The sequence below is a fragment of the Corapipo altera genome, unplaced genomic scaffold (assembly GCF_003945725.1).
Source record: "Corapipo altera isolate COAL_440 unplaced genomic scaffold, ASM394572v1 23, whole genome shotgun sequence".
NCBI classification, from domain to species: Eukaryota; Metazoa; Chordata; class Aves; order Passeriformes; family Pipridae; genus Corapipo; species Corapipo altera.
The window spans coordinates 1,303,741-1,326,950 of NW_020884878.1; positions in this window are offsets into that span (position 1 = coordinate 1,303,741).

Consider the following 23,210-nt stretch of genomic DNA (forward strand, 5'->3'; position numbering starts at 1 on the left):
TGACAGCAGTACGAGCCATCAATCTGAAACAACAACCCACAGACGCGCATGAAAATGTCATGCTCTCTGCCACGGGAGAGAAATGACTTCCACAAAATGACTGTGGAACAACATTAAACTAGAGTAAAGAGCCGAATTAATCACAGGCTCCATCAGAGCGCTGGGGAGGGTGGCACAGATGAAGGAAAATGAGCCACCGCTGAGAGCTGAGCCAGCAGCCGGCTGATGAGGTGCTCTGCTCACTTCCAAGAGACTTGCAAAAGGATTTTTTCCCCCTTTGGAAGTAAGGTAGCTTTTCAAATGTGGGGAGGAATGATGACAGTAAACATATGTTCTGCTTCCCGTTAGCTGCTGTCTGAGATTTTGCTCCTCCTGAGTACGACTGATTTTTGATTTGTTTCCACACTCCTTTTGCTGTGCCCAAAAGCAGGAACAAAAGGGCAGAGGAGCAGCAGAAATGTGAAGACCCAGAACATTCACCACCCACGGGCCTTACTTTTGGGTATTTTTCATAATATTTTTATGTCAGGGAGGTCTGCATGTGACGAGAGGATTTATGGCTGTAATTCCTTATTCCTGCGTAGTCACCATATCCTTTGGTCTCCCGTATCTCCAAGCATGTCTCACAAGCTTATTTCAGCCATCAGCTGAAACTTTTCATTTTCAGTATCTGAAGTATTTCTGCCCTTGCTCCCCAATAACTCTCCAACCTGCAACAGAGTTTATTTGTTAAACGAGGTATTTCTGGACCAGAGATCGTGTTGCTTTCAGAGCTTTGGTGCAACACAACTTCCCGGATTCCTTTTTTCCTCTTGGTACAACTAGCCCACACAGGAGGCAGGTAGTGGTTTAGCTAATCTCTGTGCAATCAGAGAGTTGATTAAACCTCTCCTCTTGAATGGCAAACAAGGTGCAGTGTAGTTCACAGACTGGCTGATGCACTACTGGTCTACTACTAAGTGGTACCAATATTGACAAAGTCTTGGAAATTTGTAAAGCCTTGAGAGTCATGGGTGCTTCATGGCCAGACCTGGACTTAGGGCTCTTGTTTTAAATAGTGCCTCTGGGAGGCACAAGGGGAGAGAAAGCAGAGACCTTGTTTTATAATTCTCTCTCTACAGGTCTCAGTCAGTCTTTGTGAGGCTTTAGTACAATTTAGGAGTAATCCCAAGGGGATGTAAAAGCTCTCATGCAGGATAGTAGATCCTCCTGAAATGTGGCTCTGGGCTCCAAAGTTCTGCAGTTAGAGTTATAATCAACCTCTTATCTCTGTGCTGGGCACAGAGAACAACCCATTTAACATATTTACCCTCTCTACCAGCTCCTTCATCACATGCATCAGCCAAAATATTTCCCAAGGTTGTGCCTACCCCAGTATAGACCGTTGTTACGTGTCACAAAGCTCTTGACTTCACTTTTGTCACGGCCTAGGCAGTGCTGGATCAATGCTGACGTTGCTTCATGTGTCTCTTGGGTGTCTCTCTTCTCCTTCAGACCCCTCCTGTAGCTTCTCATTTTGGAATCAAACAAACACTGTCACTTTGTGTCACTTCTGGGAGCAGCTGCAGGACCCAAGTCCTCTTTGGCAGGCACGTCACCTACTTTCTCTCATCTTATTCTTGCAAAACCATCCAATTTGCCTCCTTGCCTAATGCTTTAACTTTTTTGGACTGCTTCTCCAACACATCATGTGCTGCTCTGTGATGTCTGTGTACCAGAGCTCCAGGGCTGCCATATATAGAAGTATTGGTGTGCTGGAGCAAGGCTAAACATGAGAGCAGTCAGATTTATTTATTTTCTCTGACTGTAACATTTGCTTCTGGGCAAGCACTGGGGACCTGCCATGTAAGCAGTTACCAGTTGAGCTCAAAAGCCAAAGTTCTGCAGTTGGAGTTATAAACAGCCTCGTATCTCTGTGCTGGACACAGAAAGTGACCTATTTAACACATTTACCACCCTATTTTAAAATAGTTTCAAAAATTGCAAGTGCTTGATGAAAAGACGTGCAGAAACAGTTCAAACAAATTTTTCTTCTACAGCTTTTGCTAAAATCAGACTTTGCCCCCACCTGCTCACCTCCCCCCCCCCCCCAAAAAAAAAGGGTTATCTTTGTTTGTCACTTGCCTGCATGGTTAGTGCCAGATGGAGTTTAATAGCAGGTACATAATATCCTGCTGTTTAAGGGTTTAAACATTTTTTTTTAAACAAAAAATTCTCTTCGCCCTTTTCTCACTTTTTAGAAGGGTCACATCTATGAATAGGCAAAAGCCTGAGTTTTGCTATGTTCTGCTAATTCGTGGTGTTTAAAAATGGCCTTGCCCTTTTCTGAGATACTGTGTTTTTTTTGCTTGAGTTTGATTTTTCTTTGAAATAACAGAAGCAAAAGTCACAGATATCCCTGAGAATTTTAACTATTTTCCTACCATTGCAGATAAATCAGTGAAGTTGTAAGTATAGAGGATGACCAAAAATCATCCCAGTACTGAAGGACAACAACCCCAATCACTCTGCCCAGCAGAAATACAACAGCAAAATACACTAGAAATTAATTTGAGAGAAAAATATGAGTAATAAAAATTCTGACATAAATTCTCTAATTCTAAGGATCTTTTTCATATGTAACGATGTTAATTCAGCATTTGCAGAGTGTGTGTGTTCGTTGAGGGGATTGAGACAAGGAGGAATGGGAAAGATTTCAGGATGCAAAGAAAATTTCTTTTGCAGTCCCAGTCTCCCATCCCTGATGAAGGTAAAAGTAAGTTGAGGACTGAAGCAGGCTATAGGTCACTGCATCATTTTTTACTGACTTAGGCTTCAGAAAAGCTTGTTTCTGCTACCTACAGGACCACTTTACGGAAAACCACAGCATGAGAATATATACTAGAAAGAGGTTCTTCCTCCAGAGGGTGGTTGGATCCTGGAACAGGCTCCCCAGGGCAGTGGTCACAGCACCAAGGCTGGCAGAGTTCAAGAAGCATTTGTATGACACTCTGAGGCACATGGTGTGACTCTTGGGAATGGTTCTGTGCAGAGCCAAGAGTTGGACTCGATGATCCTCGTGGGTCCCTTCCAACTTGCTTATTCTGTGATTCTGTGACTCTTCCCCTTGGGTGTGGAATCACCTTTAGATGTGATAGCAGTGTACAAAAGCTCAGCACCTCGCAGATCAAGTGTCTTTTGTGCTCAGGTCACCCCTGTTGCCTCTCCAAAACAGCGAATCATTGCTGAATCACCGATGGGCTTCACCTAAATGCCTTTTGCCTGTAAAGCTTTCTTTGCAGAAACACACAGACCAGTTTATATTGCAGATAAAGTGATCAAAGGCATAATACAAAGATTCAGTGTTGCTGTGTGCTGCAGAGGAGGGCTGGCAGTAATTTGGGTCAACTAAAGTTAGAAAGCATCCTCACCTCATGAGACAGATGTGAGCTTTGAAGTCGGGGAGATCATCAGGAAGACAATCTAGTAAAGCCTGTGAACTGCAGGAATAACCACAGCTCCATTTACTAATTTCAGTACTTTGGCTTGTGTCTTCTGGGGCTGGTGGCAGCATGTAAACTCAATATGACCATCCTGTACAGCTGAAGGAATCCTGTTCACAGACTAAATGGTCTTCTGTAGGAAGACCTTTATCTCTGCCTTGCACTGCAGATAGAATTTGACTTACTTGGGAATAACAGAGGGTCTGTCTCCTAGATGTTCCTCCCCTTGCCTCCCTTAGCCCTGCAGAGGTGGATGCTGTGGTTAAACAGTGCAAGCAGAGGTCCAGAAAAATCCCCCAGAAACTGGAAAGAGCATCTTTGATGAAGCCCCAGTTTTGCACCTGTGCATGCTCAATACCTCATTGTCACTCTTCCTTTTTTTCTGCCTGGGAGAAGATAGTCAGCTCAGTTCCTTTGTGCTGTTTTGATGAGTAACCCCGTTATTAGGGAAATCCCTGACATCTGTGTCTGGCTTTCCAGACTGCTCTGTACTGCAGACTCCTAAGTGATAAATGACTGCCACCACAGTCTGTAATCCATGCTATTAGTGAAGCAGTCTCTGTTCTACAGATGCTGTCTTACCTTTCCAAAGAAAGATTACCTTCACTTACAGGTTCCAGCCCAAGGGATGGCTCTAACAGCTCGGACTGTCCTCTCCCTGCAAGTATTTATGGACCAGCGTGTGGACCCAAGCCAGGCACAGGCTGAAGCAGAAACCACTCAGCAATGAACCCATGCCCAAAAGCCTGGTACAAACAAGCAAATGCCTTGATCCTGATCCTGGTGTATTGACCCAATTAAGGTGAGTCAGGGAGTTAAACTCCCTCAGAAATTCTCATATGATAACCCTTCCAGTGGTCTATACACCCAGAACCTCATTTGTGCATAGGAGACTCGCTGCTCCAGCCCATCTCCCTACATCCTTCCTTCCACATCTGTGTGACACCGGGTGCCATTGTCCTGATGTGTTACCTTGGCCTTCATGGGTAACTTTACCTTCTTTCCTGCCACACCATGCAGGCAGAAGGACAGTTCTGATGTGGGTCATGGATAAAAGCACAAACCATCTGCTTGTCTGTCTTTTGTTGAAGATCCTCACCCTTCTTCTGCATGTGCAAGATGACAGCAGCTGACATAGTAAGAGTTTTTGAACAGAGAGTTTGGAAGACAGAACTACAGGGCAAAGATTAAAGATAATTCTTTTGCACATTCATTTATAACATCAAATAGCAAAATGATGGGAGATATTTGGATTTCTGGGTTCCTGTGTTAAAGGTGTCAAGCGTAAGTTCCCTCATATCCCCACCTGATCTCCTACCTCTCTCTCCAGTTCATTCCTCATCTTCTCTGCCTCCTGGTTTCAGTCTTCATATTTCCCAACCAGTTTACATCCCTGTCTGTAATTTGTCCCTTTGCATGTTAATCCCTTACTTTTTCCCACTTATCTCTTGCCACTTACACACTTGAAGGAGGATGAGGTGCACCCTTTTCCTCCAGCATAGCAAGGCCCAGCAGGAGATGCTATGAATGAATCCATCACTCCCATCAGACCCAGAACTGCCCACAGCGACGTCCACTTGAAGTGGCAGGGAAAGGATCGTCTTCCATGGGAGCTGAGAAAAGGGTCCTTGGATATTTTAAGAGTTGAAATAACAAAAATAAAAAATGTGTGTCTTCATGTGGTGAAAGAAAGAACAGGCTGTTGGTGACTGCTAACCCCTTTCTCTTTGCTGACATCCCACAGCATTAGTGTGCTGGAGGTTTTCAAATAAAAGCCTAAAAATCCCTTCCTCTCTCCCCAGGTCTGGCACAAACCAAACCAATGTCTTTATGTTATTTTCTTTTTTTTTTCCCTCCTTGGAAGCCACTAAGCTGTTTGGCTTTGAACGTTCTCCAAAAGTGCTCCCTGAAGCTACAATACGAACACTTCAGCACAAACACTTAATGTTAAACTGAAAAATAAAAAGAGTTGGGCAAGCTTAATACCAAATGGTGTTGTAAATCAGGCCTATAATCTAAGCAGATCTGGCACATAATTAATCTTTGGGGAGTCTCTGGGTAGCAACTTGCAGGTTGTTAGTCAGTGGACTCCCACAGGTCTTCCTGGGTTTGGGATTAAGCTCTGTGTGTGAATAATCGTCTAATTAATCACCTCATGCAGGGGTTTTAGAACCCTCCAGTCCCTGCTCTTGGAAAAGGCGTAGGTCTAAGCACAGTTGTGCCACAGCATGCTAACAGGAGGCAACAGAAATTCAGAGAGGATGTAGTTTTCATCTCAGGTGGTGCAGGAGGTTTGAAGTTCTCATTTATTACAAAGGCAAACTCTTCTCAGCCATGATACGAACCCAGGCACGTTTGCCTTGGGATGATTCCTAAAAATTATGAAACATTAGAGACTTTTTTTGAGGTTAACTTACATTAAACTTGATGACAAAGGCTGTCCCAGGCCACCTCCTGACTTACAGATATCTATAACTCTTTCTGATTCAAATTGTCTGTATTTGAGAACTCTTTTGCCAGAATTAATGTTGCCTTGTCAGGACTAAGTACAGCCGTGAGCTGAACGTGTGGTTCAGCCCCATTTTTGACCATTCTAGCATTTCGATAAGGAGAAGCTGCCTGTGGGTAAAGGGTGGAGAAGCCACAAGTGGCTTTGAATGTGGGCTGTGAATTCCCACCCAGCCTTGAGGCTCTTCAACTCGAGCTACAGCTCATCTTCTCAAGGGGTGCTTCACCTTCACCCATGGGAGCAAAGAGCTCTCCTGCTCATCACACCTTGGTGAGGACAGCGTTCAGCAGAGCACCTGGGCTGTGCAGCTGCTGCAATCGCTGTCATTTGAGGGTCAGTTTCTGCTCCTTTGTTATAGAAAGGTCTCCATTAGCAGCATTCACCTGCACAATTTACCCTCTGGACATGGCTGCATGCTGCAGAGCACTCAGGGAAACCCATTGTCTTGGTAAACATCAAAGAGAGAACTGGAATTAAAGCTGTGGAGACTCGCCTGTCTTGTAATTATCAGTTATCGCAGGAAACTGGAAAAATGTTGGGATGTAACTCCTTTAATACGAGTTTTCCAGGCAAAGGATCTAAAATATGGTTTTGAAACTTTTTGGTAGATAAATCCCAGAAAAGAGTCTTCTGAAGTTATTGCCTGGTAGGAAACTCAGGCCCAGTTTCTGCTCTTTCACTCTGCTGCAGCTTGCAATATATTTTTAATGCCCTTACAATGATTTAAGTAAGAAGAAAACTAGAATTAATATGCACAATATGAGGAAATATCTATTTTAAAAGTACCATTGTCCACAACAAGGCCATGGATTTAATAGGCTTTTTACTGTATTATCGATAGCACAATGCTGTGGCATTGAACCACAACTATAGGGAACAATCCAATTATCGTTCAATTGAGCCAAAGCAATTAGTCGGCTTAGGCCAGGGGATAATGCAATCAGCTGAAAATATTCAACAATCAGATTTGCAGAAAGCTGAAACTCACATTTTCTTTCTTTCTTTCTTTCTTAGCTGACTCAGAGATCTGGTTCTAATGAATGAACAAGGGAAAAGCAACAATTCAGAAAAGGGTGGAAATCCCAAGAGGTCTGTGGCCGAGGTAATGGTGGCTTTTAAACTGGCAGGTTATTTCTGAGATGCACAAACTCACGGACCTCTCTGTATTTCTTCCTCCTATAACACTCCTAAAATACATTTAGACTAGTCTTCACACTTTGCTGCTTATTTTCACTATCTAATTCTTTAAAAAAGGAAAAGAAATTATGAAAAGTTTCTGTTAGATCAAAGGTATAAGGATATAAAGAGTGAAGTGGTTGTTTAAGTGGATCTGTAAACTTGTGTTCTTTGGAGCAGGCTAAATAAAAAATTATTTAATCAGAGCTTTTCCTATGAAATGTAAATACTTGTGTAAAGGTCACTAAAATTTTCCAGAAAGGTTTTTCTCCAAACTATTTTGGTTTTTTTTTTGGACATGGCACTGCATTTTGGTGATTATGTTACCTGTGTTAAGCAAGAGATTAAAAGATTTAAGCTACAACATTATGTGAATATCTTGTGTTCTTCCCTGTAGCTTAGGGATCTTTTGAAGGCAGAATTAACATAATCGAAGCATTAAAGACTCAAATACTTTTGTCTCATGCTGAATGAGCAACTGATATATGATGGGTCTGACTGCTGTTTCACAAGTATTATGCTCCCTTTGACTTCTTTTGGGATTGTTGCTACTCAGACTAATGGTATATGTGATCCAAACGATCATGTTCCTAGTAGGAAGAATTGGGAGGGGGTGCTTCATAACTCTACAGATTGTTGCTTTTGCCAACAAAAACTGAATACAGTGAAACTCTTCCTATCTGAGAATAACCTGCTTAGATATGCTTTCTGTTAACCTGCCTTACTGTCCTGAAATAATTGACTGAATAGTGGTCTTGTGTTTTGTTATGCAGAAGAGTTGAGATGGTGCTATTAACAAGAGAGAAGACAAAATATAGTTAGAATAGTTTAACTCTGGAGATCCTGATCTGACATAGGTCGTCTTCAGGCACGGTCTGCTAAAAAATCTCTGGGCTTGATTTCGTTACATTGCAAAAAGTCAGAAGACAACTTGATTTTTCCAAGGCCTGAATGTAATCTGGGTTTGAGCAGAACAGGCCTAGGAGAGTTTGCAGTGTTATAGACATGATTCCTTCTGCGCTCACCAAAAGAAAGACTGTCCCAAAGCCGGTGTCTTTTGAACTCAAATCATCACTTAACAGGGAGATTGTATTGTAGTACCTTCTAGTGTGAGGGTGTAATCCAAAACTGCCTCGGCCTTTAAGCTTGGGTTAGAAGGAAACTGTTGGATTCCTCTGAATTAAGCAAAAATGTAAAAATAATGCACATGTTGGGGTTTCTTGAAGGTTGACATGAAACTAAGTCGTGGCAGCTCTTTCTGAGTTCGCTCTTTTGCCTGCATCTTTGTGTGAGATATGTACTGGGCACTGCTCTTGAGATAGACAGGAAGCCTCACTTGGAGCAGTCTTTTGTGCAACTCTTTAAAGCTAGCTCAGAAATCTATCAAAGTGAGAGCTTGTCTGGATAAAGGAGAGTAGTTAGGGTTCTTCCTGTCTAATTAATAGATTGAAGGCACTGATGTGGAATGGAAGAGCTTGGGCTAACTTCCAAGCTAATATACTGTTGTATGTGAAAATACTTCTGCATTAATAACGAAACGACAGGATTTACAGACTCTCACTTGCCTCCAGCATTGATAAAAAAAAAGCCTAATAAGCCCTTATCTTGTGCCCTCACATCAGAATGGATTTACAGGATGGGGACGGGGGAGTGGAAAAGAGACCTTGAGGTGTCTCCCCCAAAACACCAGACTGCAACATCAGCTGGTCTGGATTATGCCATCTCTGCAGATGGATTTGGCCCTTGTGTGCTGTTGAAGGGGGAAAAAACATCATTATCCTGGGAAACTCTGAGTGAATACAAAGTCTTTAAGCGTGAAAAGGGATTTTTCTTGCTTCTTAGTTTATCTTGAGGCTGTTCCCGAGTTCTGCCCATCTGCCTTCATACATTCCAAAGAACTTGTCTCTAGAGTTGAAAGCAACTGTTGTAATGCTAAGTTAGAAATATTTGGGGAAGACATTAAAATAGAATTCTAGAGGGTTTATGACATGCTGTGCCATTATGTACCACTGTATGAAAGTTGAATAAAAAATCATCCAAATGAGCTGCACTATTCATGTAAGGCTTGCTAACCTATGAATAATGTGATCATCCCAGATACAGCACTGTAAAGGGTTTATCAGCATTGTTAGAGTATTTTTATCTGTATTTGCATGTCTTAAAAGGAGGAAGTAAAGGTACTAAAGTTGTAGAGTCAAACTTCTAGCACTAAAGAACTTGGCTCTGCGTTCTGCATTTTATTTTCTTTAAAGTTGCTTGCCTGGGGTATGGAATGCTGAGTTTTCCTTTATGAAGAGAGCAGAGATTTGGTAACATTGCACTGACTCCATATCTGTTCTGTGGATAAGTCTTTCTGTGTTGCATGGAGCCATCATAAATGTGTAGTATTTGAGCACCATGGAGGGAACTTGTATCTGCTCACGGCAGTGCCCACCTGCCCAGACACCCCTCTCCTTTCCAGATATGTTGTGTGATCCTTAAAGCCTTTCTGCTCTTCATAATGAGAGAAAGAGGATGATTTCATAGCTTAGCTGGAGGGTACCCTGGTACCACAGACTTTCCATCTGCCTGGTGAATTCCTATGTGATGCTGCACAAACCCAGCTCTTCCCAAATATCCACCAGCTGTCCTCAGCTTTCAGGGCCACTAAGAAAACTACAGTGTGGGAGGGTGTGTGACAGCTTTATCCTTTTAAGTAAGAAAACTCTACCACTTTCCCCACTTACTCTGGTTATGTTGTTCTGAAGTTCACGTTGCTGCTCAGATCTTGAGTTACAGTAAGAGGTAGCAGAGACAGGTTGTCACTCATGGTGGGCAAAGGCTGGAAGGAGATGAATTTTACCATCTCAGCTATCTCTTTGTACTTTCTAATGCCTGTGGATGGAAAGAGACTCAAAACTGTGCTCCAGGGGAAAGAAGAAAAAGCCCCAAGCTTTTCTTTGGATCCCCTGTAAGCTTCTCTTTTCCTGACATCCTCCCTTTAGTATGTAGCTGCACTATTTCAGGATATGGACCTGAAAAAGTCCACAGGAGGCCATGAAGGTGTTCAGAGGGCTGGTACACCACTCCTATGAAGACAGATTAAGAGAGCTGGGGCTGTTCAGATTGGAGAAGAGGAGGCTCCAGGGACACCTGAGAGCACCTTCCAGTACCTAAAAAGGGGGCTACAAAAGAGCTGGAGAGAGACTTTTACACAGGTATGTATTGGTAGGACAAGGGGTAATGGCTTTAAACTGAAGGTGGGTAGATTTAGATTAAAGATTAAGTAGAAATTCTTGACTGTGAGGGCAGTGAGGCACTGAAACAGGTTACCCAGAGAAACTGTGTGCCCTGCACCTGGAAGTGCTCAAGACCAGGTTGTATCAGGCCCTGACCAACACGGTCTAGTGGAAGAGGCCTTGCCTGTGGCAGTGGGGTGAGAACCAGATGGTCTTTAAGGTCCCTTCCAACCCAAACCATTCTGTTATTCTATGATAGGACTGAGCATCCAGGGGCAGGAGAAAGGACAGGGTTTACCTCTAGAAAAGATGGTAAGAAATGCTATCTTGAATTAAAATTAAATTTGGTTGGCTTTCCCAGTAGATTCAAGTCTCTATTCAGGTAGAATTTGTACAGTTCCTTTCCTGTGATCTTCTGAAGCATATCTGGAGTCAGACAACAGTTGCAATAGGGGATTCGGCAATAGTAAAGTTATGTGAGTGTCTGAAAACCTCTCTCCCTGGTGCTCTTTGATCTACACCCTTTAGATAAGAAACCACATGATTCAATCAGCTTACACTCAGTAGTGCTCATTTAACTAAGTGGAAAGAATCAGGAGCATGGATCACATTGATGTGTAGCTGTGTATGTTACTCAGCCTCTGGACAAAACTGCTGCTGCTTATTCACCTTCGTGATTGATCACCACTGGGTTATGTTCTTTCATGTTGTGAGTCACTTACTGGACAGGACAGCCCTTCCCTGGCTACTGAACATTGCCCAGAGGTTGCTAATTGAGTGACTCACTGCAGTGTATCACTTCTGGTGTCAGCACTTTTTTTTGGTCATTCATCCAGGTTTCGCTTTGGATGGGGTTTTTGGTGCTGTGGGATGCTTAAGCATTTGGTTAAGGTGAAAGCCTCCTGAAAGGTATGACTCACCAAGATGGTCTGGTAACCAAACCATGAACGTTTCTAGCACGGGAAAGGATTCCTTCTCTTAATCCTGAGGGCTGTGTTGTTTGCTGTTAGGTTGCCTCATGCTTTGTCACACCTGACCAGGTAAGTTATACAATAGCCTGATGTGTTGGTGCTGTGAAGACCCAGCCGGTGACTTACATATCTCGTGTCCTGGGGCCTTTTGTGCCCATGTGCATGGAGATGTGCAAAGGTGGCTTGGGGATATGGGGACATCAAGCATCTTCTAAACATAGTTCGCTTGTTTGATGTAGTCCAGCTGTTGTTTCCTGGGCCCACAAAGATTTTTTCTTCCATGGCTGTGATCCTGCTATGAGAGGTACTTCATGACAATTGCTGGAGGTGTCTCAGCCCTTGGAGCAGCACAGTGTGCAGGGCCCAGGGGAGTTCAGAGGCAGCTGGTGCATCTCTGTTGCAGAGCTTGGAGATGAGCAAGGAGGCAACAGAGGCCTGGAGGCAGCAGAAGTTAGGGCATTTCCTTGCTGCTGCCAATCCCTTTGTGCTGGTGCATCTACACACTGACAAGGAGCCAGCACCTCACACTCCACATCTTAGAGATAGGCCCTGGGTGTCTCAGTGATCTCTCTTCAAGATTAGAAAATGCTGTTTATTCCTCTCTTCCTCATCCCTGTCTCAGTCAAGTGTGATTCATTAAAGATGCTCAAGTCCCAGATACTACGCGGAGAAAAGTAGGGAGCTGCATGGAAATGAATTGTGAGGACACAGAAATAATATCTGCTTTGCAGTGTCTCTGCTGTCATTGCGTCTCCTGGGGATTCCCTTTCCCATCCACAGCTCACTAAATTTATGCCATCTGCTAGGAGATGTTCTTGGGAAGCACTTAGTGCCCAAGGCTGTGCTGTGCTCCCACAACACAGTCAGTATCTTTAGTTGCATTGCTTGGGTGAGAAATTGCTGAAGGCAAGAATCTGCACCAATTAAGAGCAATAAATGCTGAGGAGTAAAGATTGGGGAGGATGTCACATTGCTTAAATCTACTCAAAACCAGTTGTGTTGGACATGCTTTTGTTGAGATCTCTGAATTCTTGGTCAGCATTTCTGAGATGATTGACTGTTCTTTGCCACCCAAGCTTTACCATGGCGTCAGAGAGTGAAATAGAGCTCCTCTGGGCCTTTCTCTATGACCTGGCATTTTGACTCCTAGACATGGTGAACTCCAAGGGGACTTCTGTGCTCAGAGGCCAGGTCTGAGTAAAGAAACCACTCTAGGTTTTAAGATGAAGAGACTTCCTACACGTGCTCAAAGTGGGAAGGATGGAAATCTCAGATGAGTGACAGAATTGTTTTTAGTGATTTCCAGCAAGGGACTTTCAGACCTGAAGTGTAAGAGATGATCTCTTGATGTGAGAAGGAAATACTCTCTTACTCTTCTTCCCAGCTAAGTTCAGTTTATGGTCCTTTGGTATGATGAGTTTGGCAAAACAACAATCTGCTTATGTTACTCCTGGCTCAGTCACTGTAGGAACTCCCACACTATGTTGTGAGAGTTTCTGGCAAACTTGGTTTAAGTAGTCCAGGACCCTTGGTTTAAGCAGTAAAAGCCTATGGTTCTGCAGATGAACTATCTGCCCCATGGATAGTGAATACAGTTCTCTGTATGTGCCCTCAGCAATTTGTAGATCCTGCTTGTATAATGTTTTTCATTATTGACCAATAGCAGTGCCTGATTTATCTAAAGTCACCCTGATGCATGATTAGAAGTCAGCAAAGTCAAGGGGTCCTCAACAAAGTTAGGATCCTCTAGAACATGGTCAGTAGCTGTCTGGAGGAATGAACAAATGAGCTGAAAATCGAAATATAATTTAACCACGGTGCAGATGCCTCTATATCAGCCAGGAATTTTTCATTTTCCTCTATTATGTTTTGTTATGAGCTTTATTCATATTTGAGTCACATGCAGAAGAAGTTTCAGATCTTTCATGTCAGACTATAAAGAAATGTAGAAGCAATAACTTCTTCCAAATATTGTGTTATAACCTTCAGATGGATTGCTGCAATTATCCCACTGATGAGAAATAGTAATTCTCCCCAACGTATTTCCATGACACATCCTTTGAACTCACAGTGATCTGTAAGCATTTTAGCTCCTCATAGAAAAAGTCTTTCACTTGCTGCCTTGTAAACAAATTGAAGAACTAATGGTAAACTGAGAGAAAAGGGATGACATTTTTTTTCTTTTACAACCAATAAAATGGAAACCTTTTGGGTGCAGGAAGGGATAAGGCACCCAACAGAAATGCCTCTCCACCTCAGTATTTGGCTCAGGAACGTGTTCCCAGTTTTAATTAACCATGACTGTTTTCAAGTCCAGATTTGCCAGTCTTCTAAATTTCAGACTTTTGTGAGTGCCAGATTTTGGCTCTGTGTGTGAGTTTTCAAGCACAGTGGTGCTGGCCAGAACTCTTCTTTATGTGGTTTCTGACAACTTGTCTTGGCTGGAGCTAATAGAGCTGTAGAAACCCTGAATTTTCCTGAACACAGGAAATTCAAATGTGGAATGAGACCTTCATGTGGTAGTCCACCAGTACATAGAGGCGGGAAGAGAGGAGGCTGTCTTCTAGCACCATCCAGATACATCTCAAAATAGTCTCAAAATAGTTCCTTTTTTGAAATTTCCAGCCTGATTTGGAGTCTGAGGCCTCCCCAGTGTAGTGTTAGTGACAATCACAAGTGCTTGGATGTCCACTCACATCAAACACAACAACTGGATTGTGCTTTGGAAGAAAGTCTCCCATAGTATTGAAACAGGCAACAATGGCAACACTCCACCAGAGTTTCAGGACTGCTGCTGTATTCACAACTGTATTCTTAGAGTAAGTCAACTATTTCCCCTTGTATGATACTGTTTTCTAAGCCCTGTTATGGGACTCTCAACAGACCTATGGCCTGTGTGCACCGTGTTGCAAGATTGATCTTTATTTGAGGGGAGGGAAAGGTTTCAGCCAACTCTGTTCCGTATCACAGGGCTTTCAAGGCATCTCCTTGATGAACAAGGTAATATTTTTTAAAGCTGTAGCCAGAAGCAGTGCTTGGCATCTGTTCATGTTAACATGCCAAGGACACAAGAGGGTAATTTCTATCCCTTGGAGATAACATTCTTGCACTGTTTTGTACATCCTTCAAGACAACCCGAGAGAGTTGTGTCCATCTCAGATGGTTTCCTGAAGGCTGACTGTGCTTACCTGCATTTCTGATGTCAGGAAAGTAAAGAAGAGCATTAAGCCTTGAAACAAGAATATATTAAATTTATGATTATTCTGAAATCCCGTAAGGAGGAGTAGATGAGGGGAAGGAACAGTGATTAAAGTAAATTTGCAGTCTCATTTAATAAGTTATGACTGGGCTGGGGAAAAGCTGGCAGAAGAACATTGCTGAAACCTTTTAAACCAAAACAGTCCAAACTTGATGGGAAAATCTTTGAGCCTTCCAGGAATAACTTATACGCTAATGAGGATGTTATATTTTGTTTTCTTCTGGTAACATCTATGGATGAATTAAGAACAGGGTTCACTGTGCTATGAGTTGTATAGACTGTGTGTTAGGCTCTCAAGACGTTTCTGAAGAGTCCTGAAGAGTTCTCAAGAGAGAAAGGACGTAGAAGACAAGAAGGAAGAAGAGTAGCCTTGGTAACTCTAGAAAGAAAGCTAAAGTCAACTGAAGTTAAGGAGATTTCCTGAGTTTCCATCATCTGCCTTGTCTATATGACCTAACTTTATAAACGTTCCTGTTAAAAATGATCCATTTCAAATGCTATGGATCTCCTTGTTTTCCATAATTGGAAAGCTTTGACTGTTTCTCAGCTTAATGTTGTTGAAGATCCTCAGACAAAAGGATTTTCAGAATAATCATAAGCTATTGGTAAATACACACTTATCTAGCTCCTTATGTAGTTCTCTTCATCATCCTCTTCCCAAAGGGTGCTGAAGCAGCATCTGTCTAACAGCAAACTGGCATCCAGACAAGTAGGACAATCTACAGGAATGCAGTTTGCCTGTGGGATAAATCAAGTCCTCTCCACTGCCTGGTTTCTAAAGGGTATATATTTACAGAAAAAGTGATGTTGGGATGGGTTGTGATGGCTGCCAAGAAAATCCTTTTTCTGTTTGGTGGTAGAGAATCTGTCCCAGCATAGAATCATGGAATAGTTGGGGTTGGAAGGGACCTTTAAAGGTCATCTAGTCCAAGCCCGCTGCAATGAACAGGGACACCTTTCACTAGATCAGGTTCCTCAGAGACCCATCCAACCTGACCTTGAATATTTTCAGGATAGAAGTGTTTCTTGACAAATGAACCTGTAACACAAAGCTACTTATGAATAAAAGAAATGGGAATATTTTTCCAATGTGGCCCTTCTGTTTCTAGGAATATTACAGCAAATGTATAAAAAAGGTTTGAGTGGCACAGAATTTAAACAGCTTTTTAAAAATCCACCTCAAGTTAAAAGCTGAAAGATAATCCAATATTGTGTGGGCTTGAAAAGGTTGGACAGATATGAATTTAGCAAAGTGGTTCCCATGCCAGGCTGTATCTCTCTTGGAATAGACCCGTAGGAAATGCGTATTGGAGAAGGGACTGTCAGAGTTTTCAGAAGACGATGGTGCAGAGGCACATTCCTTTGCAGGGCCAGCTCCTGGCTCTACAGTAGGACACCTTCCACTTGGCAGAGGTTTGCATAGCACAGCCTGAATGGGATCCTCTGCAGCAGACTTACTTGCTGGGTTTCTTCACTGGGGTTTTCTAGCCTGAAAAGTTCCAGCATCTGCATTTCCTACAAAAACATGGGAGCATTTAGGGAGATACTGAGTGTAGTACACTCGTGTGGCTCTCACCTGTCTTGAAATATGAATTGTTCTATGACTAATGAACTCTTTAATTCCTGTAAATAAAAGATGGGAACAGATTTGCTAGTAGGAAATGTCTCAGCTCAGCAGCTTTTCTCAGCCCCAGACAACTGCCATTTGCTTGCATTACTTTCATAGATTTGTAAATATTGCAAAACATGAGGAGTTTAAATTTTCATGCTTTAATGTGAGGCTGTGGCTGCACTATGGCAGGGGATCAGGCTGGGAGCTTGAACACCAATCCCAGTAATTGATAAAAACATACAGGAGGGGTAGGGTGGGAGGCTTCCCAGGGTGTCATTTGAGTTCATCAACTGCGTGGATGGAAATGTCCCTTCCACGTAGAAGGTAGAAACAGAAACCTTTTGACTAAAACATTGGAGTGAAATTTTCTTTTTGAGCAGAGCAATGACAGATGATGCTGATGGTCTGAGCCCCTTTTCTCCCTCCATCCAAGAAAAAGGGCTAATGCACTGTTTTTGTTTTTCTTTCCCATTTTATGTGATATCTTACTGACAGGAAACACTTTTGTTACAAATCTCAGACACAGCAGAGAAATAACCTCTGTATGTTCTGGCTAAGCCTCTCTCAGGAATGGAGTACTAAGCCCCCAGATGGTGCAGGTGGTCTTCTCCTGTACTAAATGAGTCTAAAGCTGCCCATTGCTAATTGTGCTGGGCTGGCCAACCCTAAGCCCATCCACATGAATTCATTTAAGCAACTTAGAAAAATCCCCAGATTTGTAAGAGAACCCCTACATATTTCATAGCTTGCTTTGAAGTAAGGGGGCTTTCTTGGTGAGAACGTTTGCTGTGGTCAGATTATGTTAGCAGCTTGTGAGCACCTGGCTCTTTCAGTATATGGTGTTTGATCACATGACTAGCCTTTTGTGAGCCAATTTCCACATTGACTGTCTTTTTTGTGTAGTGTTTCTTTCCTGAATTGCTCACATAGTACATATAAACCACACAACCAAACTGCATGTAGAGCAGACTTGCTTTTTGGTTTGTGGAGATATGAAATATGTAACTTCTATTTTGCATTCATTGCAGTCTGAAGAAAAGAGTGCATGCTTTTGGAAAGCATCTCCAGGTATTTTTCAGCATCTTCATTTTAAGGTGTCTGGCTTGAGGGATTTTTAGAGGATTTCTTCTCTGAAAAATTTATTTGAGTAAGCAACAGGTTATGACTACATTCAGGCAACTTCAATCAGTAGTGATTTCAGCAATTCAGAGTCCAGAGGCAAGGAGAGCTGCAAGACCTGGCTTATGGAGATGTACTGAAACAGTGGAAGTAGTAATAGGTGGACTCTGTTACATTAATTTCTTCGCCATCATTTGGGATCTGAGAGGTTCAAGACCACTCTATTCTTTTTAAGGTGGGTTTATCACCCTTAAGTCAGTCATTAGGATCTGCCTTGATCTATTTGGCAATTGTGGTCTTGTCAGATGTAGGTATTCCCTAGTTGTAGGGCTTGCTTGCTATCCTCTGCAGTGACTAGGCAGGGCACTTATACCTCCTGCATGGACAAAAATCAAGCTTTTTCATCATGTTTTTACTGTATTCAGTGGTGGAAAGTGAACAGCTCTCATACCATTTTATTTGCTTGAGTGATAATAGTTGGGAGGGACACCTACACAGAAATTATGTTAGCTGAGAGCAAACCTACATCAAGGTGGCAGTAGATGATGTGGAGTTGCCCACCAGTATGTGTACCTATCTCCCAGGCCCTTTGCAGAGTCATGCACCAGGGGATACACCTTGGTTTCCTGAAGTTGTGCTTAGTGACAAAAAGCCTGTGGGACCAGTGCTGGCTCTCTACATCCATCTGTGAATATTTTGGCGTGACACTGGCTCAGTGAATTCTTCAGGATTTGGCCTGTTATTAGCAATTCTAAACCGATGACTGCTCACAAATCCTTTTTCATAGTTACAGCGACGCGTGTGTATTTAATCTAAAGCCCGATTACTCGGGTTTTAGGCAGCAGGGATGAATTGCACCCAAAAATGGTTTGGGTTGCAAAAAGTGGTGCTCTCTGATTGGTTCCCAGTACTATTGCATTGGAAATACCTAGGGCTTGACTGGCTGAGGGGTGTGTAACAGGTACTGGTGCAGTGAACGCAGCTCTTGAGGACTAAGATTGCTCTGCCGTGACCGTCACACCACACTGCATACCTAAGTATGCAAAAAAACCCCTGAAAATGTACTGCCTGTCATGTCTTATTGCTTAATGATGTAGCCAGAGGCAGACCAGCATTAACGCCATTCTTTCCTCCCAGTGGGAAGCGCATCTTTAATCCCATCAGAGCAGATGCATTTAGAAACTGCAAAGAGAGCTGTCACTTCCCTCCCTTAATGAGTCCATTCTTCAATCAAGGTAGTTTCTTCTCTGGGAGCTCAATGATAATGTTTGAATATGAGATATTTATAGTGTTAGTGCCGGGCTCTTAACAGCCTAATGGCTGAAGGCAGGCATCGCTGCTTTCGTAAGCTGGATCAGCCGGGCAGGGGGAGAGGTGGGTGGGATGGAGGGCTTCGGCTGAGCTTTGCAATTTAGACTGCCTCAAAAAAGGAGTCTGGAAAAGCTGACACCTTATTAATTCCCCTTCCTTCTGGACAGGGCACTACTTAACAAATCATGCCAGGCTAGGAGAAGGGAAGGAAAATAAAGGGTGTAAAAATTAGAGCAAGCTTAGCACTTGCTCTGGAAGCAAGGATTGCAGCACAGCATTGTGCTGACAGTGCTGGGACTCACCTGCCTCTGTCAGCAGCTCTGCCAGCTCCATTTGCTTTGCTTAGCTTGGCTTTGCTTGTCTTGTTTTGCCAGGACTATTCCTTTAATGTAATAGGAGCTGGCTGTGGCAGAAGCAGCAGACTGGTGGCACACAGTGTTTGGGGAAAGTCTCTTTCGTATAACAGTGTCTTTTTTTCTGCCATTCCTCCTATTACCTGAACTCCTCAGTTTTCCGGATCATTTAGGACTAAACGATGTTGCATATTGAGCCCTAACTGGAGCTGTTCTGTTAAGTTTTCATGTGTTTTCCATCAAGATTCTCAAAACCTGACACCAAACCCAGGCCCTGCTAGTTATGGATTGCTCCCGGGTCATTAAGGAGAGGCAAGAGTTTTCTTATACCTGTAAGCCACAAGAATGCACTTGACTTGGCCACAGGGTTTCCATAGCCTTCTCCTCAGTTTGCTGAGGTTGCTTAAAGATGTCAGGGTAATAAAAGGCATTGCCCACTAGCTCTCTGCAACTCCTGGCACTCAGCCATTCTTCCACACTCACCTCTTATTTTTCAAGCTGTGAAATGCTAAAAAAGTGTTGCTGTACAGCTTTCAGATAAAATATTAATGAGTGGTTGAAAATTATCAGAGAAAACATCCAACCATGGCTCTGCAAAAAGGCGAGATAGAGCTTTACCCAACACCCAACCCTTCTCACCAAGGAAAAGCTCTGCCAGTTTTCCTTCTTGCCACCATCAGCACTTTGAAACCAAAGAGTGATTTCTACGATGCCCACAGGTTGGAGAGGAGGCTGCAAAGCTGCCAAAATGCCAGCAGTGCTTAGAGTCACTCTTGTAGATACTATAAATTTCTTCTAATCATGGAATACACTTGGGTTTTTCTCCTTTGGGATGCCAGTTGTGAATACGATGCTGTATGCAAGATGCTTCTTGTGCAGACTTGACTGTCCCTTAACCTGGATAAAGTTACTTTGTGTTATACTCAAACAGCAACATTTTCCACAGAATCACAGAACAGTTTGGGTTGGAAAGGACCATCTAGTCCAACCCACCTGCAAAGAACAGGGACATCTTCAGTTAGATGTGGTTGCTCAGAGCCCTGTCCAGCCTGGCCTCGGATGTTTCCATCTTAGGTTTTGCTGTTCAGTGAATAAGGGGACCCAGTGATGTCCCAGGCATACAGGCAGTTCTGTTTTGGAGAAAGGCTCAGGTCCCGGAAGTTTGTTTCTCCTTCTCCCTCTATGCCAGCTGATCTGCAGAATGGAATTTGAGTGTTTAGCCTTGCATGACAGGTAGTTACAAGGATCCTTCACTCATCTTGGTTTTAATCATTACACTGTCATAGTTAAAATAGTTCTGTGTGTTTTTAGAGGAAGATCACTGTAAGTTTCCCCCCAGGAACTCTGACATACTTGAAAGTGTGTGAGAAAGATGTTTGTGCATGTTTTCTCTTCATGCACTCGTTTCTTCCGTCATGAGAGTGCTGGGGTATTATTTTTTAAAAATATATTTTCTTAGGCCTTGTTTTCTTATAAAATAATTGTGTTCAGCAAAGCATCATCAGATCAAAATTGTCTTCAGTCAACAGCCTCGCACTTTAGTTCCTGTCCTCTTCCTGATCTAAGAAGGCTTTGCTGTTACTCATGCTGCAAATACATGACTCACAGGAAAAAAATATAATAAGCCCAAATCAAACCAATATTTTTTCAGAAATGAAGCACGGCTGTGTGGAAGCTTGGCATCACCATTGATATTGCAAACAAATCTTGTTTATAATAATCAAATAGGTTGTTGTTTTTTCTGTGCCAATAAAGGAGGCACTCAGGAGGACAGGGCACAGCAAGCACCACCTGTGTCTGCTCCTACTTGAGATGGGCTATTTTGGAGTCTAATTCAGTGTCTTGCACACTGCAGCTGAAGTTATGAATTTCATTCCTCAAAGTGTTTATGCAAAGGTGTCTCGTGAGTGATGTTGTGCTTACTGTGGAGATTTGGGCAGGCTTTGGGTTGAGGTTGTTTAGATCAGGCTCAAATGCTATTTGTTTCAGGGCTGCTGTCCTCCTTCCATGGTGGGATTCAAACCAGTGATGCTGAGGAAGGGCTGGACAAGGGTGAGACCTCATTCCTCAGTTGCTGCAACTCTGTGTGGGAGAAGACTGTGATGACTCCTCTTCTGCCTGACAGGACTGTCTTTCTCCTTTTCTTTCTTTCTCCCTTTCTCCCTTGAGATTATGTCCTTGCTTAGGGCCCTCATGGTCTGTGGTCACTAGTGCTCCCCACCACCTCTGAGTTTTGGGGGTTCTAGTGCCAGATGCATTAAGCAGAAGGTCAGATGGGATGACCAACGTGGTTGCTACTGCTGTATATGTCTGTGAGTATCAAGGTAGGCAAAACACTGAGTGGGAACTCCCTTTTATTCCCTGAATAGTTAATGGTTGTGTCATGTAAAAGACCACCAATTTCAAGGCCTGGCATGTGAATTGCTCTTTGCTAATTAGAGACAAGGAAGGAGAAACCATGGCATCAAAAGTTTAAGTCCAAGTCTTTATGCATTTATTTACTATTGTTTCACTGGCTGTTAAACTATTTGCTAGCACTCATCCCAAATTCATGAAGTACTATAAATACTCACAGAGAAAAACTTCATTATTTTTTCATAAAGGACAAGAAATACAGTTGGGAAGTTCAGATTAGTAGTCATGCTTCTAAACAACTGAGGGCTTGCTGGGTTCCCATTAAAAGCTTGTCAGATGGTGCCTATGCTCTGAGCCCTGGGTGGCCTATTCCAACTGTAAGATGGAAAAGTTAAACATTTCTAATTAGACATATTCCCATATCTGAGAGGGATAACCTCCCTCTGACAGAGTACTTCATACATTCTCTAGAGACTGTGGAAAATATTTGCTACCTATTACCACCTGCCAAGCTACACATTTGATTCTTAAGCCCAGGTCCTCTTTTAGTTCCCTTCATGCTGCCAACTGAAATGATTTTGGTGTGAGTAGGAATGGAATTCTGCCCATTTGTTAATCATAGGAAATGGCTCCTCAAAGTCCTTATCTCTCAAGATTAGCAAACAGCTATCTAGGGCATCCTTCTCCCCCAAGGCCTATCAATTCTGCTTTTCTCATTCCTGGCATATCAAGTCACAGAATGACATACTGAAAGGGACCTGAAAGACCATCTAGTTCCAACCATCCTGCAGCAGGCAGGGGCACCTTCCACTATTCCAGGTTGCTCCAAGGCCTGTCCAGCCTGGTCTTGGACACTTCCAGGGATGGAGCATCCACAGTTTCTCTGGGCAACCTGTTCCACCTCATCACCCTCACAGTAGAGAGTTTCTTCCCAATATCTAATCTAAACCTACACTCTTTCAATTTGAAGTAATTTCCTTTTGTCATGTCAATACATGGGCTTGTAAAAAGTCCCTCTCCATCTTTCTATGAGCTCCCTTCAGGCACAGGAAGGCCACAATTAGGTCACCTCAAAGCCTTCTCAAGTGTGAAATTTGACACATTGCTCAAATTCCTTCTTCAAAGGGACCCTAATATGTCTTCCCCATTCATCCACATTTCTTCTTCTTCAGCTGCTTTGCTGAGTGTTAGCAACCTTAAACCTGTGACAGCCTGAATTTTCTTCTGTTATAATTTAAATTTACTGCTCCTTACCCTCCCCCCCAAATGTGGAGAACAGTTTATTTCCACTGTCTTGTTGACTGCCCTTATATACATTATATATGGTTCTGTTTACTCTTAGGTTTCTCTTTTCTGGGCTAAGCTTTCTCTGTGCTTCTTCAGAGGTCAATATTTTCTACCTATCTGAATCTTGCGGTCTCCTCCAGCTTTTCTTCAGCCATCCAACATCCCAACTGCGCTGTAGTGTGGCACATGGGAAAATCCCAGCATGGCCTTTACACTGGTGAATGGAATGGAAGAAATAATTTGCATCCTACAGGCGGTACTCCCATTTGTGCATTCCAGTATAATGTTTACAGCAGTGATACACAACTGAGTCAAACTTCTTTTACAGTTGGAAGTGTTGTCTTCAAACCTAAGAAATCATTTTGATGGACTCAAGCTCTCAAATTCAGTGCTTCTGTATCCTTAAATTGTTTGCATTGTGTCTATCTCTCATTCAGATCATAATAAACTTGAGCTGATGGAAAATAGGTGCTTTTGTTTCTTGCTTGTGGTGACTTTGTACAAGGCCCTTTGTGCTGATGGGGGGCACTGCTGCTACCCTTGACAGATTTTACCTCA